Source organism: Cervus canadensis, chromosome 22, assembly GCF_019320065.1.
Source record: "Cervus canadensis isolate Bull #8, Minnesota chromosome 22, ASM1932006v1, whole genome shotgun sequence".
NCBI lineage: Eukaryota > Metazoa > Chordata > Mammalia > Artiodactyla > Cervidae > Cervus > Cervus canadensis.
In genome coordinates this window covers 45,541,176-45,564,544 of record NC_057407.1, presented here as the reverse complement: position 1 = coordinate 45,564,544, position 23,369 = coordinate 45,541,176, and positions in this window count along the sequence as shown.

Sequence of the window (23,369 nt, the reverse complement as noted above, 5' to 3'; positions counted from 1 at the left end):
GCCTGGTTAGAGGACTTGTCTCCCTGTGGCTCAGCTCTGTCCAGCTCAGGGCACCACCTACGGCCTCAGCTACTCTGGACTCTGCTAAGGTCTGCCGGAGTCTGGGTCATCCTGGCCGTCCTCTGGTCTGGAGTCCTGTCCTTCACCACAGCGCTCATTCTCCCATTCTTCCCCTGCCTTCTCTGTCTCCCGTAAGCCTTTTTCTGAGGTCTCATTGTGTCCCACTCCAAGCCTGTCTGCGTTTTTACAACCTACCCCTCACCCTGCTGGGCATCCAGGCTGGGTGATAAAAGGGGACAAAGTCACATCCAGATCTTTTATAAGCAAAGAAACTTGTAATTAGGTGGAAACACAAGGTTATTTTTTCAAAGACATGTTACTAAGATTGGGCAGTCATGTGCCTCCCTCTGTCCCAGGAGACCCCGCCACTGAATGAGACCTTTTTTAAAGGTCTGGGTCCTTCTGAAAGTTTGGTTTATGTAATTCATAAACATGTAACCCTAACCTTGAAATTTTATAACTCCAATATTTGCTTGAGACTCCTATTGATAAGCACATCTTTACTCAGACTAAATAGATGGATAAATAGCTATTGATTTCCATCAAGATAGATTTATGTCAAGAAATTTTTCCTTCGTACTCATTTTGCCAAAGTCTATATGGATTTCTCATCAAAATCTTTTGACCAGTCATGCTAAATGTTAAACTCTTTTCCAAACCACCTGGCATATTATCAAATGAGCAATACCTGAATGAGTTATAGCGTCAACGTATCACAAAAATTATCTTCTATAGTAATACAGAGTTTTCTCTTACATGTCATTGTTAAGAAGACAAGGTATTTCTGTGGCTTATGAATAGAGTGAATTGCTGAAGCTTTTGTTACTTGCCACTCACCTGCACCTATACAGGCACCTGTCAATCAGCAGAGCCTACACTGTGAAGCCACACAGTTAGCGGTATTAATTGATCATTCCATAGGCTGTATCTTGGAGAAGCTAAGCCCAGTGTAATGTGAGAGCGGCATGGCAGGTGGCTCAGGCACATCTGAGCTGGCATGAGCTAGTTGACCTCTACTATGTCTTCCACTCTGATATAGCCAGTAGTAACAACACAACGGGTGCTACAGAAGACTCTGGACAGTTCCTTGGACAGTGTGGAGATCAAACCAGTCAATCCGAAAAGAAATCGACCCTGAATATTCATTGAAAGGACTGATGCTGAGGCTGAAGCTCCAATACTTTGGTCATCTGATGCGAACTGACTCATTGGAAAAGACCCTGATGCTGGGAAAGATTGAGGGCAGGAGAAGGGGGTGGCAGAGGATGAGATGGTGGTGTAACATCATTGACTCAATGGACATGAGTTTGAGCAAACTCAGGGAGATAGTGAAGGACAGGGAAGCCTGGCGTCCTGCATTCCATGGGGTTTCAAAGAGTTGGAGCTGACTTAGCAACTGAACAACCCCAACAGCACAACACACTTGGAGAGACTCAGAAGTACCTTTAAGGGCTATCTTGACTTTATATCACCTTCCAGAAAGGATGATCTTCATAATAAGTCCAGGTGGCTTGAATTGATTCAACAATGATTGCTGTGTGTGGGGAAGAAAAAGATTCAAACCGAACATCCCCAGGGAGGCTGGACGCTTGTGCCTTGTCTTTGGAGCCAGCCCACAGTGGATTGTGAAAATTTAATCTTTGATAATTGTGAACAGTAGCTGCTTCAACCAGTTAACTTTCGAAGATGAATTGACTCGGGATGTTCTAAAATTCATGACATAAGCGGTAATTTCTCAAAACTTCTTCTTGGTCGTAGGAGGAGCACAAATTATTAATGTCCAACTTAAGGAGCAGCCGTTCACAGGCTACAGATTCCATGTGTGAAATTTAAATCTCTGAGCAGTGACTGCTGGTGCTGGGAAAAGTGCACCTTCGGTAATCCCACAAGTCCAGCTGTCCCCATCTTATTTACAGCGGGGACTGTGAGAAGCTCTAACATGGCATGTGTTTTCTCCCCTGATGGCGATGTAAGCAAAGTAGGGACCCCAACAGCAGCAGCTACGTTTCAGTGGCACAAGCCTGCGTGCATGCACGCTCAGGCGCGCAGTCATGTCCGACTCTTTGTGACCCATGGACTGTAGCCCACCAGGCTCCTCTGTCCATGGGATTCTCCAGGCAAAATTACTGGAGTGGATTGCCATACCTCCTCCAGGGGATCTTTCTGACCCAGGGATTGAACCCGCATCTCTTAGGTCTCCTGCATTGGAGTTCTTTACTCCAATCTGGGTTCTTTACCGCTAGCGCCGCCTGGGAAGCCAAAAATACGTCCACACCCTGCTCCTCCGAACCGCAGGGGTCATACATATGCTCTGGGATGGTTGTCCTTTCCTCTTATCTGGTCCCTTTGTTGATGCTCACTGATCAGGAAGTCGCTTAAGGGTGGTGCCACCAATTCCTTTCTTCCAACAGGACCCAGTTGTTTTAATTTGATTCCCCCCAGATTCAAGCAAAATCTTATGTGCCCATTTATGTATCTTGTCCCCTTTTCTGTAACAACAACTATTTCTTATTGATCTCTCTCTCTCTCTCTCACACACACACACACACACACGCACACACACACATATCTACTCTGGCTAATAATCCCTTTGTGTTCAATATATTGCAAATATTTCTTCTACCTGTAGTTTTTGCCATCTAACTTTGTTTATGGTATTTTTTTTATTGTTCAGAAAGTTTTCATTTTTATCAGGTGCAGTTTCTTAATTTCCCATCACTGTGGCTCTTTGGAGTTTATTTCTTGCTTATGAAGGCTGTCATCCAGACACTGTTTTTTTATGAAGATGAACAGACCTGTGCCTTATTCTAATACCATTACTTTTTTGTTGCTAAGATTTAAGTTCTTAATCCTCTTCAGTTATATTTCTGTGCATGGTGTGGTGTAGGAGTGTAATACTGTTTCTTTCCAACACCTTTATTGAATGGTCCAGTCTTTTCTCCACTTTCCAGCAAATGTCATCACAGAAAGATTCAAATATGAGTAGACACTGCACACAGTGGAGTCCCTGAATGTAGAATACGTGCAGACTATTCTGAAAATGCACTCCCTACACAGAGCTAAATGTATTGATATGTAACAAACATTGTGTAGTTATTTCTTCACCTGTTTCCCACCTTGTTCCAGAAAGGATTATGTGCAGGGTTTGCATTAGAGGTGGCCAGTGCAATAGAGTGCTAGCTGGGCTGAGTTTGCATCATCTCTGTCCCTCAGCTGAGCTCTTGTGTGTCAGGCCCTGCCTTGGGGGGACTTGACCTGGGCAGGCTCTCCTTGCAGGGCTTTCTGCTTGGCTTCCTGGTGTATGCAGTGAGAGCAGGGAAGCAGTCACAGGATAAGAGCGAAACTATGTCCTTGACTGTCATTGGGTGAAGCAAGTAGGGGGAGGAGAGAGGGCCCAGCAGTTTCCTTTTCATTTTGCCACATGGGGCTTTAAGGAGGGGGAAAAAAACTCAGAGCATATCACACTGATCCAGGAGGCAGAAAAGAAAAAGAGCACAGAGTGAGGCAGAGCCCCTCCCAACCAAGGGCAGAGAACAGCCCGGGAATGCCTTCCTGCCCCGGGGCCAGCTGCACCTGCTATATTTGGGGTCAGTCTCCTGGAGGCAATGCCTCTGCAGGATTCACCCAGGGAATTCCTGGGAATTTCCACCCACTTCCTCTCCTCCAAATGGCTGCAAGAGGCTTTTCACTCTGACGGCATCTGTGTTTGCATTTGGGTTTAGGATACCTTGTTAACTTACCCAGGCTTCTTGGAGAATCCACAGCCATCAGCATCTTTTTAGGAAAGCAAGTGAAATTTCCTTGTATCTGCTGTTTTGTGTGTGTGCGTGCTGTTTTATTGTTGTTGTATTTAAAAAAAATAACCATGTTGAAGATTTGAGGGCCATGACTCAGTACTAACTGCAGGTATATAAGGAAAGGAGAAATAGTCTTGCAGATAAATGCGTGTAATTGACAAGACCGGTTGTGCTTCTGTGAAAATGTGTCCTGTAGGGCCCCAAGGTGGAGGGAGCAAACATCTTCCAACTCACATCAGGAGGAGGAGAGGGGTGAGGTCAGGAAGGGGGCTCTGGAGAGGTGACCTGGTCATGGTTCTCACGTCCGCTGTCCCTGCCAGGGAGGATGCTCACCCTCCATTTCTTGCCTGAGCAAAGCCTTTCCTGGTAAATATCACCCTTTGTTGCAAGACTGCCAAGCAGACCTCATCTGCACTCTGCCATAGCCCTTGAGACATCTGAACCCGTCACAAAGCCCCCACTCTCCAAGCCTACAAGGCAGAGAGAGGTGATCATGAGGTGAAGGGGAGTCGCCCTGACCCCTCGCTTCCAGGACCCCTCTGGCATCAATGGAGGGAGCTGTAAGGCAGATGCCAACCAGGAGCTCCGCAGGCAAGTCAATGATATGGGTGGAAGGGAGGGGCCCAGGAGACGGCTGTTTCATGACCAGGCTGGGTAGGGCTCTGCATTAAAGATCACAAAAGTTAACAATAATACGTAAGTGTGAGATCCTAACGCCGTGCAGAAACTCTGTAGATTCCACAGCACCCCCCTGCAGTTTGTATTGTTGCCTCCATTTTACAGATGATGAAACTGGGGTGCAGAGAAGCTCAGAGGCTAAGTTTTGAATTCAAACCCATTTCCTCCCTCCACAAGTTCCTCCCACTTTACTGCGCACACAGACTGCAGTGTTACATTTCAGAGCTGCGGTTCTCAGCCTTCCCCGTGCTGCCGCATTGTCTACATTCCAAGGCTAGCCCATCAGTAACTCCCCAGATTTCACACGAGGATTCCTCACCCAAGAGGCCGAGAGGGGAACGTGTCCCCACCTCTGCACCCCGCTGCAGGGAGGCCCATCCATCAGAGTTAGGAGGGGATGCATGCCTCGTTGAAGCTCCCCAGAAATTCTCAACTGTCCTCCAGGCCACTTGAGAAGCACTGATTCAGTTAAACCAGTAGACAGGGTGGCATAATTTCTACCTAGATATCTGCCATTTCCCTTCCCAGGGACAATTTTGGATTAACACCGGACCCTCCCCTCTGCAAACTTTTATTCCTTGATTCCTTTTAATGTGGAATTTTATCAAAGGACTACACTTTTCATCTAGTACACCAGCATCCAGGGCCAGTGGAGGTATAAGTGGTGGGATAAGAGGAGATGGGGCGGGGGGCTCTGGGGTCACTCGGGGACAGAAAGGGAAGCATTTAAAGACTGGAAAAGGTGGGAACTGGGTTGGGGAGAGGCTCTGCCGCAGTGACGAGAGGACAGAAGGACCCGCAGCAGATGGTGATGGTGGTCCAGTCATGGCTCATCTGTCTGCCCCGGAGGATTCTTGCAGCCAGTGGATGACCATGCTGCCGATGGCTTCCGGGGCCTCTCGGCCTGAGGGCACCCTCTGTCCACAGGCACAGGCTGACTCCACAGGGAGATCAGGCAGGAAGGAACTGGGGAGTAGAAAATACCCCAGAAAGTCTCTCAGCCCAGGAGAGATAGGAGCTAGTGAACAGAAACTTCAGCGTTTTCTGCCTCAGTGAGAAATTCTGAGGTGTGTTCTATACTGGTTCCCAGAGGTCCCAACGTGATCGAGTCCCACTCACTCACAGAGGTGACGTGGAGTTAACACCTCCTGAATTGTCTTCTTTTCCTTCTCTGTCTCACTTCCCCCATCTCTCTTTCCTGCTTCTGGGGACCCTTGCCTACATAAGCCACCAGCACCCAGGTTTTTGCCTTGGGATCTGATCTGGGGAGACCCAAATGATGACAGACACCTGTGTCAACATTTTCAGTCCAGGCCCTCTCTCAGGCTTCCATTCCACACACCAGGTACCCCCACGACACTCCATCACACCCCGACCAGACTCCACATCTTACTGTAGGAACGAACTTCTCCTCCATCTGCCAAGTCAAATAATGGCATGGAGGGTCTTTTCTAGACTATCACCTCCTCCTGACATCAGAGCTTAACTCCAGTGACCCCGTTTGGATAAAATGAAAACCAGAATCGGGGCTTTTACTCATGTATTGGGGGAGAAAAATCTCTCCTTTCCCACTGCAAGAAATGCTGGCTGCCTTTTGTGGATGTAAAGGCGGGTCCCGCTAAGAATGGCTGATGCCACTGGGGCCCCACTGTTATGTGTGGGTGTCACCTCTTCATGGGCACCAGCCACTCACCACTGCATCTCTGCCTAGGGGCTTTCTCAAAAATCTCAGCAGGCTGCGTTCCCTGAGTGCCAGAGAATTAACATTCCCTAGGAGGAGCCTCGGAGAAGGCAGTGGCACCCCACTCTAGTACTCTTGCCTGGAAAATCCCATGGACGGAGGAGCCTGGTGGGCTGCAGTCCATGGGGTCGCTAAGAGTCGGACACGACTGAGCGACTTCCCTTTCCCTTTTCCCTTTCATGCGCTGGAGAAGGAAATTGCAACCCACTCCAGTGTTCTTGCCTGGAGAATCCCGGGGACGGAGGAGCCTGGTGGGCTGCCGTCTGCGGGGTCGCACAGAGTCAGACACGACTGAAGCGACTTAGCAGCAGCAGGAGCAGCCTTCCTCCAAAGACCAGTGGAATTGTGCCCTGGCCCCTTGAGCAGGGTAGCACTGAAGTGCATGCCCCCCACGGTTCCAGACAGATGCCCTCAGGGAGAGTGGTTCCATGCTGCGCCATTGTCTTGCTGTCTTAGCTTCTCTGCTCACTTCCCCACACCCCTCCTGGTACTTCCTGCATTTCCCAAATGACATTCAGACCCCTGCTTCGGGGATCTGCTTTGGGAGAGCCCAAATTAAAAAGTGACAACTCCAAAGACAGACATACAATGACAGAAGTGGGGGAAAACCTATTCTTCATCATCATTCGAATGCTCCATCAAGCAGTGCCTGAGGCGATGTGTAGTTTTATATTTTATGTTTTGCTTAAGCAAATCTAATTTTGCGTGTGCGTCCTTTGCCACACTGAGTCTAACTGATGTAGCTAAAGTCCTACCACAGCCAGTGAACATTCCAGATCTTTCACAATGCAGTTCCTGCTTTAGGTTCTCCAGCATTCTCTCCATCCCCCAGTCACAGACTGAAATCCTTTTTGTCCTTGCGAAAGCTGAAGCCATCCCCACCACCTTGGTACACCACTCCCTTCCCTGTGTGCCCGAACACCAGCCATCCTGCAGGGCTCTGTTCTGAAGCCCCCTTCGTTCCCTCTTGCTGCACTAAAGTCTTCCCCATTTTTCTGTGTAGGCTGTTCTTCCTCCTTCATGACCCTTTCCGAGTCCCTCTCACATCTGTAACAGGAAGAAATCTCTGCTCACTCAGTTACCAGCTGTACTAGACAGAGGCTTTGGGGTGCGGCTCTTCTTTTGTTTCTTGGTCTGGATACTGGCTACTCACCTGTGTTCACTTTGTGAAAACTTACAGTAGGCTTCCAGGGTGTACACTCTCTGCCTGCATGCTGTATGTCAACAAAAGAAGTGTCTTTAAAGATAAAATATCAAAAGTCGAAAGTCCTTCTGGCAAAGGGAAAGTCTTTTTTCTCCCAAGGACTAGGATGCATTTCGTTGTACAACTTTGGGGTTAGGAGATGGGTGACCGGTTTGCCTTGAAAGAGGAAGAAAAGCGCTGGTGCTTCCTTGAATGGAGAGGGTGTGGTAAGGAGAAGAGATGGAAGACTGGCTGGGGAGCAGCTCTAACCCCACGATGTCACTGCTACCCAGCAACTCTCAGCTCTCAATGCATTATCTGAGCTGGGGGGTACAGGAGGGGGTATTTTTCTGGACTGTGGTAAAGTGGCTTAGTTCCAGGTGTCTACTGTCACGATGAAATGTGGTGAGCACAATGGTTCAGGAGCTGGCAGGAAAGAGATCTGAGAGTGAGTGAATTCTAGATGGAGCATTCATCACTGGGAGGACGCTGACCATATGGGGCCACGAAATTGGGTGTTGAGGCAAGTTTAGTTCCTACCACCGGGGCCTGGGCATAATACAGTTGTCTCAGTAGGTCTTTTCTCCTTGATTGTTCTGTCAGTTTCTTGAGGTTGAAGGCAGCAACTGGATGTATAGATCAGTGGATGGATGGATGGTTGGATGGGTGGATAGATGGAAAGATGGATGGGCAGATAGATCAGTTATCCTTGTAACTGCCCTCTATTTCCTCAATTCTCAGCATGAAGAAGATACTCAATAAATTTCTCTTTGCATGAATTAATGGAAAATTGAAAAAGATGAGGGACTTGGGATTTCCTGGATAACCCAGAACTCTTCGCAGGTGGTGCTAGTGGTAAAGAATCCGCCTGCCAGTGCAGAAGACCCAGGTTTGATCCCTGGGTTGGGAAGATCCCCAAAGGAGGGCAGGACAACCGACTCCAGTATTCTTGCCTGGGAAATCCCATGGACAGAGGAGCCTGGAGGGCTATGGTCCATGGGGTTGCAGGCTACAACTTAGCAACTTAGCATGCGCACTCCTACTGTAGAAGCAGATGAACAGTATATATGAAGAACACATTCTCCAGTTGAGAGCTAGGTTAAAATCTCAGCTTTACCACTTAGCACTATTTATGCAACCATGGACAATTCACGACTTCTTTGGACTTCGGTTTCTTTACCTACAGAATAGGTGCCTGAGGAAAGACATACTTTAATTAACCATCAAATGCTTTTTCAGGTTTCTGTGTTGGGAGGGTCGTTTTCAGGACTTTCATTCTCAGATGACACAGCTAACCTGAATGGTGTAAATTCTCTGTCCCTGAATGCCTCTCCCACCTGTTCGTTGGCTCTGGCATAGCTGTAACCATCATCAAGAGTGTCAAAATGCAAATGGTCATAGATTTAAATGCACGCAGAGGGGTAAGTGACTCAGGACACCTTCAGTCCTACAAAGAGAACAGGCTTTCTTTGGTGGGAGGACACTGGGATTTTCAGTGGGGTAGAGAGAGGACATAGAAAAGGGACTGGGGGCCTTCAGGGGCTTCGTGTCAGACCCATCAAAAGAGGGCACTCGCGCCTCCTTTGCTGTATGGTCACTGCTGCAGGTGATTGTCATTTGTGTTCCTGTCTCCTTGACGCGGGCAGGTGTTACCTGAACTTTGGAGAGGAATACACTAGGTGGCTCATTGGGTAAAGAATCTGCCTGCAGTGCAGGAGACTCAAGAGACGTGGGTTTGATCCCTGGGTCGGAAAGATCTCCGGGAGTAGGACGTGGCAACCCACTGCAGTATTCTTGCCTGGAGAATTCCATGGACAGAGGAGCCTGGCGGGCTGCAGTCCACTGGGTCGCAAAGAGTCGGACAGGACTGAAGCAACTGAACGTGTACACACCCCAGGTGTGAAATGTGTCTTCTCAGAAGCAACCCTGCAAGAGGCACACCTGGGCCCCTCCTCTGAGCACCCCACTGTGGGGGGGTGTGATGTTTGCCAGACGGACCGCCTCGGCATCTCTGCAGTAGCCGCATCCCCCCCAACCTGTAGCAGGCCATTACATTACCCTGCACATCAGGCCTCCTAACGTGGCCATGGGTAAGAGATCCCTAGCAGTGTTACTGAGAGGCAGATCCTGGTTCAGAGGGTTGGGGCAGGGCCTGAGACCGGGCATTTCTGACAAGCTCCCCAGAGACTGATGAGACTGCTAGGTCATGGCCCCCACTTTGCTGATCAAGGCTACAGATCCTTGGGATCTGTAAATCTGTAAATTTCTTTAAATTAACGAAAGAATACATGATGAGCATAATTTATCAGATTTCTGTTGTGTCCATCATCAGCCCCAGGTCTTTCATCTACTAGGAGACTCTTACCTGTCTGCCCCTCCCAGGAAATTGCCGTCTGTTAACTTACAGCCAGCTGTCTGACCGGAAGCCAGGATCTCTGTCTTGAGCCACGTGGTCCATCTCTGCTTCTGGGCAGCAGTGGCCTGCCCCTGGCTCCCCCCACCCCCAGCCTGTGCCCCGTAACTCACCAGGTAGCATTTGATGTGAAGATGAAAGGACCAGCACACCTGGGTGACAGCCCCACTCCTCCAGCTCCACTTCCTCAACATCAATCACTCCCACCCGCTCATCGATCCAGATTAAAAGCCAGGCTTTCAAACCTAGCTCTCACTGCAACAAATTCTGGTTTACAACTGACCCCCCACGGCCAGCTCTGCTGTCCTGAGAAAAGGTGGTAGGACCAGCCCGGTGGTCACTTTTTCCCTCTGGGGGCCACTCAGTGTCTAGGTGGCTGTCGTTCCCTTCCTGAGACCCCTGGTGCTGCATGGGGAGTGTCTGGGAATGGGAGGGGGAGGACCCTGTGCATCCGCAGGTGTGCTGGGCAGCCCACTGCCTGCCAGGTGGTCGGTGTCAGGACAGCCTCCTGGCACACGTTCTGTTCCCAGTCCTGGTGATGGATACGTTACCTGTGGGGTCGTGCTGTGCAGTGCTTAGTCACTCGGTCATGTCCTCGTCTTTGTGACCCCATGGACTGTAGCCTGCCAGGCCCCTCTGTCCATGGAATTCTTCAGGCCAGAGTACTGGAGTGGATAGCCTATCCCTTCTCCAGGGGATCTTCCCGACCCAGGAATTGAACTGGGGTTTTCTGCATTTCAGACAGATTCTTTACCAGCCGAGCTACCAGGCAAGCCCGTGGAGTTCAATCAGACATGAATTAAAGGCTTGGCCTCCTGTTCCCATGGCTTCTCCCTGCACAAGAGCCTTCATCAGAAGGAGCTGCTGAGTCTGAGAACACCTCCTCATCTCCAGCACTGGCCAGAGTTTCACCTTCCAAGTTCCCTCTGCTGCATTCTCCTGCATTCTCTTTCTGGAGGACCTTGGTGCCCTCTGAACACAACTGAGAATTCCTGAGGACATTTGGAATCAGCAATTCAACTCATATTTATTGAGCACCTAATAACTCATTAGAAAAGACCCTGATGCTGGGAAAGACTGAAGGGGAAAGGAGAAATGGGTGGCAGAGGATGAGATGGTTAGATAGCATCATGACTCATTGGACATGAGTTTGAGCAAATTATGGGAGATAGTGAAAGACAGGGGAAGCCTGATGGGCTACTGTCCAGGGGGTCACAAAGAGTCAGACACAACTTAGTGACTAAACAGCAACAGAAGTCCCAAGGACAGCCAAACTGCTGAGGCTATGGTGGTCAACAAAACACAGACGCCCCTGCTCTGCTAGAGCAGATGTTCTCCTGGGCCAGGAAAGGAAACAAACAAGTCAATAAATAATCGAGATATTTTCAGATAGTGACAAAACTGCAAAGACAAACAAGGAGATGTAACACAGGGACTTTAGGGGGTCAGAGAACACCTTCATGAAGAGGTGACGTTTAAATCAGTACCCAAAGAATGAGGAGCCAGCCAAGCAGACCCCTGGCTGCAAAACAGAGCGTGTCACCAACCAAGGGAAGGAAGAGGCGGGAAGACACTTCGAATCCGCTAGGATGAGAGAGAAGAACAGCAGGGTTGGAGCATGGGAGTGAGGGAGGCCAGGAACAACACATCAAGTAGGACCTTCTGGTTTTCTCTAATTCAGTGAGAATCCCCAGGGATATTTAGGTTGGGGAAACATGATGTGACTTAATGTTTTAAAGAACACACTGGCTGCCTTATGCAGAGAGAACAGAGAGGGCGGGGCACAAAAAGCAATCAGAGGGCCATTCATGGGAGAGCTGATGGCAGCTTGAAAAAAGGGAAGTGGCTGGAGTCAGAAATGTGGACAAAGAACCTCACTGAAACCTCCGTTAGTGGCAGCTTTACCGCCCTGCCCCCTACAAACTCTGCAAAGATGCTCATGTGCAGGAAGTTATCAGCTCTAGACCCACACTCCCTAGAAGCTGGAAGCTCCTCCTAACACTCTGGCTCCGTGAGACTGTCCCCCACCATCTGAATGCAAAAATTCCAAACTCTGGCCACAAGGCACCTTTCTACTGACTTCTGCTACTCAGATCAGGAACAACCAATAAATAAGCCTCAGTGTGCAGGACTTCCCTGGTAACTCAGATGGTAAAGAATCCGCCTGCAATGCAGGAGATGCGGGTTCAGTCCCTGGGTTGGAGATCCCCTGGAGAAAGGAATGGCTACCCACTCCAGTATTCTTGGCTGGAGAATTCCATGGACAGAGGAGCCTGGCGGGCTTCAGTCCATGGGGTCTCAGAGTTGGACACGACTAAGCAACTACCACTTTCATTTTCACGCTTTATTTTCACTAAATATTTTGTCTCCATCTTCACCTGCCTTAAAGTTTGCAGCTGAATGGGAACCTGCTACTTCCTAAAATGTATTCAGTCCAGTGTTTCCAGGTCTGGACCCTCAAGGTGAAGTTTCTGAGTGGAGAGCTGCTTGACTGTCTTTATTCCTTTATTGCACCTTGTGACCGAAACCAGTGTTTGCTGACAGCACGTCATCTGTGTCCCTGCCCTTTGTGACCACTGGGCTCAGCGATGCCGCTGTCATTTACAGAGACCAAACCCCATTCCAGGTTTCCCTGGGTGAGGCATTCATCATTAATGTGAGAGAGTTGTAAGGGAGTGGGCCTGTGACCACTTGTATTACCGCATTCTCTGATAGCTTTTTTTCTTGCTACTTCAGGATGAATTCTACAGGGCCAGGGAGATAACAGAAACTCTAAAACAGAATTGTTGCACCCACACAAAGGGGAGTTTTTGTTGTTGTTTAGTCATTTAGTCATGTTAGACACTTTGCGACCACATGGACCATAGCCCTCTAAGCTCCTCTGTCCATGGCATTTCCCAGGCAAGAATATTAGAGTGGGTTACCATTCCCTCCTCCAAGTAATCTTCCCAACCCAGGAATTCAAGCCTTGTCTCCCGCTCTGCAGGCAGATTCTTTACTCCTCAGCCACTGGGGAAGCCCAACAAGGGGGAATGGAAGTGTTTCAAGCTATGGAAGCCTTATCTGAACTGTAGTTAACTCACTTGAATGTTGATAAAGGAGCTAGTGAGAAAGATGGGATTTCCTGGAATTCTTGACAATTTTCCTCTATTTTATAGATTGTTAGTTCTGGGAGGAATGAACAAGCCTGCTTCTTTCATTTCAAGGAAAAGGAAACAGAAGCCCAGGGAGAGAAAGGAACCTGCACAAAGTAAAACAAATTGGTGTCTATCTCAGCCAAGTTTACTCCCTGAAGCAGAACCTGGGACCTGGGCTTGCTTGGCAATTGCATGATTTTGGAGATTGGTCCTAAGGAACAGGAGTGGAGTGTTGGGAAAAGGGAAGGTGAGAAGGAAGGGGTGCCAGCTTCTGTCCCTGGTGGTCAAGGGTTTCACCATGGGAGGCTCACTGCCCATACTCCTGGCTGTGGGCAGCAGAGTGGGCAAGCAGATGCCCCCGCTGACCCAGGACGGGCAGGTGGGATGGACCCCACTGCTGTCCTGACGGTGAGGTGCTCCAGTGTTTCTGAGCATCACTGACCGATGGGGAAGCCGTGGCCACTGGCCATGTGCATGGGGTGAAAGGCAACTTAGAATATGGAATTCAAATGCACAAGTACTAATGCTTGTTGTGAAATACTGATTTTCAAATAGGACTGCCAGAATTCCAGACTGTAGAAAGACAGAGTACGCATGTAACAATACACAAGAAAATCAAAATGGACACTTTCAGCCCTGACTCACTCAGTATCTCGTATATCCGTCTACTCACTGCTGTTCAATTGCTGGGCACACTGCCCAGGGTTAACACTTCACATGCCAAGACAGAGCAATCCTTTCTCATTCTTTCTCTCTCTGTCTTATTTTTTTTAAAACTATTCAAATGCCCTGGAGCTGCTAATTTTTTCTTTATTTTGGCTGTGCCGGGTCTTATTTGTGGCATGCGGGCTTCTCCAGTTGCAGCGAGTGGGGGCTACTCTCTAGATGTGGTTTGCAGGCTTCTCGTTATTGTGGAGCAGAGACTCTAGAGCACAGGCTCACTAGTCTTGGTCCATAGGCTTAGTTACTCGGCAGCAAGTGGAATCTTCCCAGACCAGGAATCCAGCCTGTGTCCCCTGTATTGGCAAGCAGATTCTCAATCATTGGACCTCCAGGGAAGTCCCTTTCTCATTCTTTCCACTGATCACTCAGGGTAGGGGGCTGATAGCCCAAGTGAGCTACGGCAGAGTTCAGCAAGCCCTCCAACTTTCTCAGCTCCTAGCCCTCTTCATTGGTGTAAGGATCCTCTCTCTCAGTCACCTTGGGAAAAATCTACACAGAATAAATGAAAATGAAACTCCCTTAGAGAAGTCACAAGCCCTTCCCTCAGACACCCACATTTTTATCATTGTTGGGTGACATTCTTAAACCCTCAGAATTCATCATCTTCAATTCATGGTTGTGTCATAGGAATATCTGTAAACTTCTTAGGAATGGGTAATGTCCTTTTGTTTCACAGCTAATGGAGACTTCACTTTTGTCAACCAGAGGACACAGCTGACCTTATCCACTCTTCTCATTTTTCACTTGTCTCGAGACCTAAAATAACAACAGACAGCTTAAACTATTCCATCTTCTGCCAGCTTTGACCATGAGAAAGTTTCTTTCTGTTACTGAACTAAACCCTTTGCCCTGGTTCTAACTCTTTGGGCTACACAGGAAAACCCCAGCCCTCTGGTAGCCTTTTTCATGTCTGATGGCAACTGCCATGTTCTCTGTTATCCTAGATTTACTTTCTTCTGACACAATAACCTATCACGGTACCAGCCTCTCCTTGAAAATCAATGCTAGAATTGTCTCAAAGAAATAGAAGGTTTAATGGAGGTGATCTTAAATATATTATATCATAAATATGAATTCTGAGAGGACTTCCTATGTCCTTATTCCACCGCCACACTCCAGTGCAAATGGAGACGTGGGATAGCGTTATGATGACATTGTGTGGTTAGGTGTCTGAGCAGCTGGTTTATAGTTCATGGTCCTTTATGGTACAGTTTTGAATAATGCAGCTAATCCTAAAATGTTATTAAAACATCAGATTAGCCTCTGGGACAGTACAAGGTGACCTGCTCAGTTGTAGCACAGAATCCTGAATGCATAAAAATAAAAAAAATTTTTTTTAAAAAGGGCTTACCATCGCAACCATGCAAGGATCTATATCAAACTCTCCTCTTTCTTTTAGGAGGTGTCAAATTCACATATTTATTTACTGACCTGAGCCTTGCCCAGTGAGAAGAAAATGTTTTGCAGCAACTTCCATAAATATATACATGATTTCAAATAATGTCAGTGAGAAGTGGAGACAAAGGAAGAAATCAGAAGTACCAGCCAATGGGTCAGTGCACACAGTGAGAGTCCAAAGGTCCAGTGCAGTTGATAGACCCTATTCAAATTACATGAATTTGGATCCAGATATCTGAGGTCAAAGGAAAATTGAACTAAATTGAAGATAGTCTTGTTATAAAGGAAGTGGACAGATTTGAGTTATGAATTTGAGGGAAAGCCAGTGAGACCTGCCAATGAATTGTGTGTGGGGTATGAAGGAAAAAGAAGAACTGAAATTAACCACGTTCTTGGCATCATAAACCCCATGGAGGGTGGTGACATGGAGTACCATTGATAGGGATAGAATAGGATAGTTATACACGTAGTTGTAGACGTCTCAATAGGAGACTATAGATAGAGAAGGAAACCTAGGAAACTTTGGCAGGCCTTTGTAAGTCAATGATAGCTCAAGAAAGCTATTGGAACATTATTCAATGAAGCAGTCTTGCTTAATTATAAAAGCAAAAACAAGACCGCAAGATATGCCCCAGGCCATTAGATGGAGAAAAAGTCGCCACCCTTCTAATATGATAATCCTAGTTGGACCTCATAGGGTCAGACAGTTTCCTACCTAATAAAAAGGAGGAGCTAGTGAAGGCGGTGTTGACAGATATGCCTTAATGCCTGCATCTACATCTACCTGAAGAAGGTGGTCTTTTCCCCTCCCTTTTTTTCATTATAAATTGTAGCCCACTCAGTCTTCAGGGCAGAGCTGCCTTGCCTGCCCCTTCACATCTCTTACAAGCGTCCTATATTAATAAGTCTACTTCTTGCCTATCACCTTGTCTCTCGCTGAATTCCTTCTGCTCTGAGACACAAACAACCTGAGCCTCAGTAAGTCCGGACATCAGGAGAGTGATTCTAATTAAAGATTGTGGGTTCAAGTCCCAAACTGGGTTTTGGCCGGGTTTGAATCCTGGCCATGTGGGTTCAAGTCCCAAGCAGGGTTTTGGCTGGGTTTGAGTTCCAGCCACGTGGGTTTGAGTCCCGAACTGGGTTGTGGCTGGGTTTGAGTCCCAGCATGTGGGTTCAAGTCCCAATCTGAGGTCAATGGTTTCACCATGGCTGTGACTTAGAGGGGATAGTTGTGAGTAGGATGGGGGTGTCACCTCTGGCTGTCTTTGAACATGTGAAGTTTGAGATGTCTAATAGACAAGGGTGTGGAGGTGTTGAGCAGATGAGTCTAAAACTCAGAGGAAATATCAGGTCTGCTGATTAAAATGTGCATATTGTCAACACATGCATTTTATTTACATACTTGAAGCTGGAGGAGACCACCAATAGAGAGGGATCAAAAAAAGAGTCTTGGTCTAAAAGTCTGCAACTTTTAGAGATCAGGAAAGAAGCAGCAGCCAATTAAGGAGACTGGGAAAGTGTGGGTGGTAGAATAAGAAAACAAGAAGAGTGTGTTATCTCAGTATCAGAAGTCCTCTGTCAGAGAGGGGAGCAGTGAATTGGATCAGGTGCCACCAAGAGGTTGGATGAGGACAGAAAATTGACCTTCAGCTTTGGCAAGATGTAGGTCAAAGGCAACCTTAGTAAAAGTGCTGTTGGTGAGGGTAGATGAGACTAATATGTGGCTGGAGTGACTGAGATGAAAATAGGAGGCAAGGAATTTGAAAGATTTGTTTATACTCCAATATTTCAGTGACTTTAGCTGTGACTGGGAACAGAGAAATAGGAAAGCTGAAAGAACATGCCAGATCAAGAGGGTTTTATTCAAGGAGGGAGATTTTAAGATAGAATACATGAGATGCTAATTGAGAGGGAGAAAGTATCAGTGCAGGACACAAAGGGGATAATCCCAGTATGGAAATCCTTGAGTTTAGAGGGAGAAGGGAAAGGGAAAGTGAAAGTTGTCGACTCTTTGCAAACCCATGGACTATACAGTTCATGGAATTCTCCAGGCCAGAATGCTGGAGTGGGTAGCCTATCCCTTCTCCAGTGGATCTTCCTGATCCAGGAATCGAACCGGAGTCCCCTGCATTGCAGGAGGATTCTTTACCAACTGAGCTATCAGGGAAGCCCCAGAGGGGGATGGGATGCGAGGTAAAATTCTGGACTTAGAAAGGGACACAAGTTTTCCGTTACAACGATGAGGTACAAATACAGACAACATGGCAGACCAAAAGGTGGAAAGACAAGGTCCTTTACTGCTAATTAACGTTTTTCTCTATGAAGTCAGAATTGAGGTTCTGCCTGAGGCTTAGGGGTGAGTAGCTTTTGGAGTGTCGAGAAAAGAAGAGAAGTAAAGCATCTGTTTGTGAGGGTGGAAAAGTACATTTACTGGGGAAGAGTAGTAGGAGTGTCTGGAAGGGTGGCGTGCCCTTGTGAGGTCTAAGGTCATAAATTTAAAGTGATATATATTAAAAAAAAAAAAATATGAAGGAAAGTAAATCAAAATCTCAAAGGCAATATAAAATATATTGTGAATACCTTAATAAATACCTTCAGAAATAGACATAAATAACCCTAAGATCATAAAGGAAGGAAATAGGAAGAAGAGATGGAAAATGTAATTACTGAAATAAAACAATTATACCTGTTAAAAAAAAAAAAAATAAAGTGATATAATTTTCTCCAGTAATATGAAGCTTCTTGGGCACAAACATAGAGTAAGCAGAAAACTGAGCTTCTCCAGGTTGTTTCTCCTGGAGTCATTCTGAAGGGAGAGAGGGACAGAGAGTTTATAGGGGGTGATCATACTATGCTGTCCGCGTCACCTAAGTGGGTCAGGAGTGAAGGATGGTGACAGAAAATAAAGGCAAAGACTTAGGAGTTGCAGGAAAGTCAGATATTTTCTGCCATGAGAGAACCAGAACCATGAGACAGAAGGAAAGGTGATGCTGATCGGATAGTGGGGTATTCACCGTGGAGAATGTGGTCATGATTCTTTTGTTATGGAATACAAATTCTAGACTAGAAAACGACCACGTGAGTTGAGGTTTAGTGACAAAGAAATCAACAAAATTCACAGGTGTCGGAAAAGGCATGGACTTAATAGAAACAATAAAAATTAAAGATAAAATGCTAAGTGATCTCAGCGCGGGAGGTTACTGCAGTGGGATGGAAGGGAGATGGCAGAGACTAGGGAAATAAAAATATGCCAAAGTTATGTTCTTATTTGTAAGGAGGACATAAACACTTATTAACTTTAAATATGGATAGAAAAAGATATGATTCAATATTTTTACTTGAAAAGTAAAGGTAACTACTAGAAGATGAGAAGTAATATATAAATTCTTAAGTCATTCAACTGGAAAAGGATCAAACAAAATGCAGTCAGTCCACTAAAAACCAGAATCAGGGGAAAAGAGAACACAGAACGATGTTAAAATATAAAACTAAAATAAGATGGCAGGGAAAAGTTCATAATTATGTATTTCAGATTTTTGTCTTCTCCATTTTTTTCCTTGATCAGATTTGCCAGAGGTTTGTCTTTTTGTTGGTCTTTTCAAGGAACAAGTTTAAGGTTTACTGGTTATTCTTTCTTTCATTTTCTAGCCTTTAATTTCTCCTTTTATCTTTATCAAATCCCTGACTTCTTTGGAACTATTCCATAGAGCTGGTAGATGATTTCCTGGGTAGTGTCATTCCTTTGTCATTCTAGCTTCTGCCTTCACATCTAGTCTAGCTCCCCACGTGGCTGCAAGATGAAGACTGCTGACCTTTGAGACAGCCTGCTTCCTTGTTCATACCCACCAGGAGAAAGTACAGTATCTGGTGTTTCTTTTCGGCTTCAAATGTTATTTATTTATTTTTATAACTTTTTAACTGAAGCATAGTTGATTTATAGAACTGTGTTAGTTTAGGGTATACAGCACAGTGACTCATTATATACACGAATATATATTTTTATTTAGTAAAGTTAGGGTGAATTTATTGATCTTACAGCTATAAATGATGCCATCCAAAACTGGGATAAATTATTTCATATGTATATGGAAATTTCCTTAAATACAAGGGTGTAACTTATCAAAATCTTGCAGAAATGACATGTATCACCAATCTGATTGGTTATAAAAATTTACGTTATTTAAATACACTAACCAAGTAAATCTTCCTTCATACCAAGGGTGTGGATATAACTGTATCAGAGAAGATAAATGCTGTATAAGAGCTGTACATGTTTTATATATATATATATTTTTTTCAGATTATTTTCCCTTGTGCCTTATTATAAAATATTGAGGATGGTTCCCTGTACTATGCAGTAAGTCCTTATTGGTTATGTATTTTATATATAGTAATATGTGTATGTTAATCCCAACCACCTAATTTATCCCCCAACACCTTTCTTCTTTGGAAGCCATAGGTTTATTTTTTATCTCTGTGAGTGTCTTTCTGTTTTGTAAATAAATTCATTTGTATCTTTTTTTTAGATTCCTTATACAAACTATATCATATGATACTTGTCTTTCTCTGTCTGGCTCACTTAGTATGATCCTCTCTAGGTTCATCCATGTTGTTGCAAATGGCATTATTTCATTCTTTTTGTGGCTGAGTAATATTCCACATCTTCCTGATCCATTTGTCTGTTGATGGACATTTGGGTTGCTTCCATGTCTTCCCTGTTGTAAATAGTGGTGCATGTATCTTTTCACAGTATGATTTTCTCCAGATATAATGCCCAGGAATGAGATTTCCAGATCATACAGTGGTGCTGTTTTTAGTTTTTTAACGAACCTCCATACTGTTCTCCATGATGGCTGTACGAATTTACATTACCACCAATAGTGTAGGTTCCTTTTTCTCCACACCCTCTCCAATATTTATTATTTATAGACTTTTTGATGAGAGCTGTTCTGATTAGTAAGAGATGATACTTCACTGTAGTTTTGATTTGCATTTCTTTAATAGTGATGCTGTGTATCTTTTCATGTGTTTGGGCATCTGTATATCTTCTTTGGAGAAATGTCTATTTAGGTCTTCTGTCCCTTTTTTTTTTTAAATTGGGTTCTTTGTTTTTTTGGTATTGAATTATATAAGCTGTATATGCTGCTGCTGCTAAGTCGCTTCAGTCATGTCTGACTCTGTGCAACCCCATGGACAGCAGCCCACCAGGCTCCTCTGCCCACAGAATTCTCCAGGCAAGAATACTGGAGTGGGTTTACCATTTCCTTCTCCTAAGTTGTATATGTTGGAGATTAATCCTTTATCAGTTGCATCATTTGCAAATATTTTCTTCCGTTCTGTGGGTCGTCTTTTCATTTTGTTTAGGTTTGCTTTGCTCTGCAAAAGCCTGTAAAGTTTAGTTAGATCTTATTTGGTTTATTTTTGTTCTTATTTCCATTGCTCTAGCTGATAGCTCCAAAAAGATATTGCTGTGATTTATATCAAGGTGTCCTGCCTATGTTTTCCTCTAGGAGTTTTATAGTATCTGGTCTTATATTTAGGTCTTTAATCTATTTTGAATTTATTTTTGTTTATGATGTTAGAAAGTGTTCTAATTTCATTTTTTACATGTAACTTTCCTAGCACCACTTGCTGAAAAGACTGTCCTCCATTGTATAGTCTTGCCTCCTTTGTCGTAGATTAGTTGGCCATATGTGTGTGTGGATTTATTTCTGGACTTTGTATCCTTTTCCACTGATCTATATTCCTCGTTTTGTGCCAGAACCATACTGTTTTGATTAATGTTGCTTTGTAGTATAGTCTGAAGTCAGGGAACCCAATTCCTCCACCTTCCTTTTTCTTTCTCAAGATTGCTTTGGCTAGTAGGGGTCTTTTGTGTTTCCATACAAATTAAAAACATTTTTTTTTTTGTTCTAGTCCTGTGAAAAATGCCATTGGTAATTTGATAAATTTCATTTGAATCTGTTGATGACCTTGGGTAGTATATCATTTTGACAATAAAATACTTCTCCTAATCTGATTAGTCTAACTGGGACCATGTGCCCTTCCCTGGATCAATAATAGATGCCAGAGGCTGTATGTACTGCTTGAGATGAATCAAGATTCCTCTATGGAGTTAGGGGTTGGGAAAACCTGAGCAAATCGGGGATTTGTTTGAAAGGAGGAAGAAGAGGAATGAATGATGAATAATGAGTATTAGCTGCCACAGTGATTGTAGCAATGGCCACTCACAGACCAAAAAAAAAAAAACAAACAAACAACTGAGCCTCAACGGGGTTAAGTAAATTACCCAAGGTCACAGAACAGTTATGTGATAGAACAGAGAATCCATGCAGAGTCTGTCCTGGCCCACACGCCACCCTGCCGCGCAACGCTGGATATATTCTGTCATTCAGTAGCACAGTGCCACTCAAGTGGTTATCACCTCATTTCTGATTAATATTAACGTGCTGATTAGCTAATAAGGCAAAATAGCAATCGGCTTGCTCTGATCGTCTTTCTGTGTAAGCAACTTCTGGTAATCTGTTGTACAGAACACATTATGCTACTTTTCTCTCCCAGCCTTTCCTTTTATGTTAAATACATGATTTTTATCCTCAGAAGGGGGATTATCTCAAAGCAGAATTGGCAAGGTTAAACACTATCTATAAAACACATTCAGCTATGCCTTGAAATGAATTACATAATATATCAGCCATCTACCTAGCTTTCAAAACCCTGCAAATGCATTTCTGTTCAGTATGGGTGAGTATTTTATATTTTGCCTCCCTTCCCGTGAAGGTAAAAATGACCTTGGTTCTTAGGAAGTGAAGATATATTGAACGGGTTAGGATCAACACAGTTCCATTTCATTTAGTCTCCACTAAAATTGCAAGGAGTGAAAATAGAGATTGAATTTATTTTACTATATATTGCCTCATTTGAACTTTAGTAAGGCATTAGCTTCTAAAGAAAACCCTCCCCCTCCCGTAATCTCTTATTGATGGCATGTTAAGGAAATTGCCTTGACTTTATTGATTCTGAGCTATGAGGTACGATGTACCTGGCGGTGTGTTAAACGGAGACAAGTGTGCTGGGCTGGCCACAGCGGGAGGATGGAACTTGCTGACAGCAAAGCACTTTGGCCTGACCCAGCACCCAGGGCTTCTCCCCCTTGGAGAGGGGAATGGTGGAATGTCGGCCCCATCACAGCCTTCTCTCCACGACCTTGCTGTAAAAGACGGTGCCCTGGGAGTCCAGGAGACTCAGGATGCAAAGAGGAAACAGCAGGACAAGACTCCCCACCAGCTGAAGCCCTCTGAGAGTCCAGCGGCTTGGGGGTGGTGGGGCAGGAAGCTCCTTCAGATAGCTCCCCAGGTGGCCCAGAAGCCATGTGGCCTGGGCACGCTGCTTAATTTCTTGGTGCCTCAGAGTCCTCAACTGTAAAATTATTGTAACAGAGTGAAAAAAGTTATTTTGACTGCTCTAGCATCCCTTTTGGGCTTCTGAAGTGGCGGTTGGTGGTAAAGAACCTGGCTGCTAATACAGGAGATGTAAGAGACATGGGTTCAAGCCCTGGGTCGGGAAGATCCTCCAAAGAAGGGCATGACAACCCACTCCAGTATTCTTGCCTGGAGAATCCCAGGGACAGAGGATCCTGGGGGGTTATAGTCCATGGGGTTGCAAAGAGTAGGACATAAGTGACTTAGCACACACAGCATCCCTATTACGTATTTTTTTCAGGAAACACTGTGATGGGTCACCCTCGGTAGGGAGAGAGAGAACCCCAGAAAGTGGTCTGCGTGGAGACAGTGAGGCAAGGTGGCAGCTAACACACCCTGAGCTGAAAAGGTATCAGAGACGTGTGGGGATGGGAGAGAACCGTGTGAGCAATGGAGATGGGAATCTGGAGGCGGAGAGAGAGCAATGTCAGGGCTGGGCTGGTGAAGACAAGGTGTTTAAAGTCAAGAAAATCCAGTATCATCTTATGTTGCTTGTAATAAAAAGCTTTCTGCCGCTTCCAAACTTGGATAAAGTCTGCCACTCACACAAAAGGTGGTTTAAGGAGAGAGGCCAGGCGTGGGACAAGGAGAAAGGCGAGGCCAGAGCAGAGAGGATGTGGCCCTGGAAGGCAAGTGGGGGTGAAAACAGCGGTTGAGAAGTCACATGAGGGGGCATCGTAGACATCTCAGTGTGGGCTGTGCCCTGTCTCAGGGGCAGAACCGTCTCTGTTTAGATGTCAAAGGATAAACAGGACAGC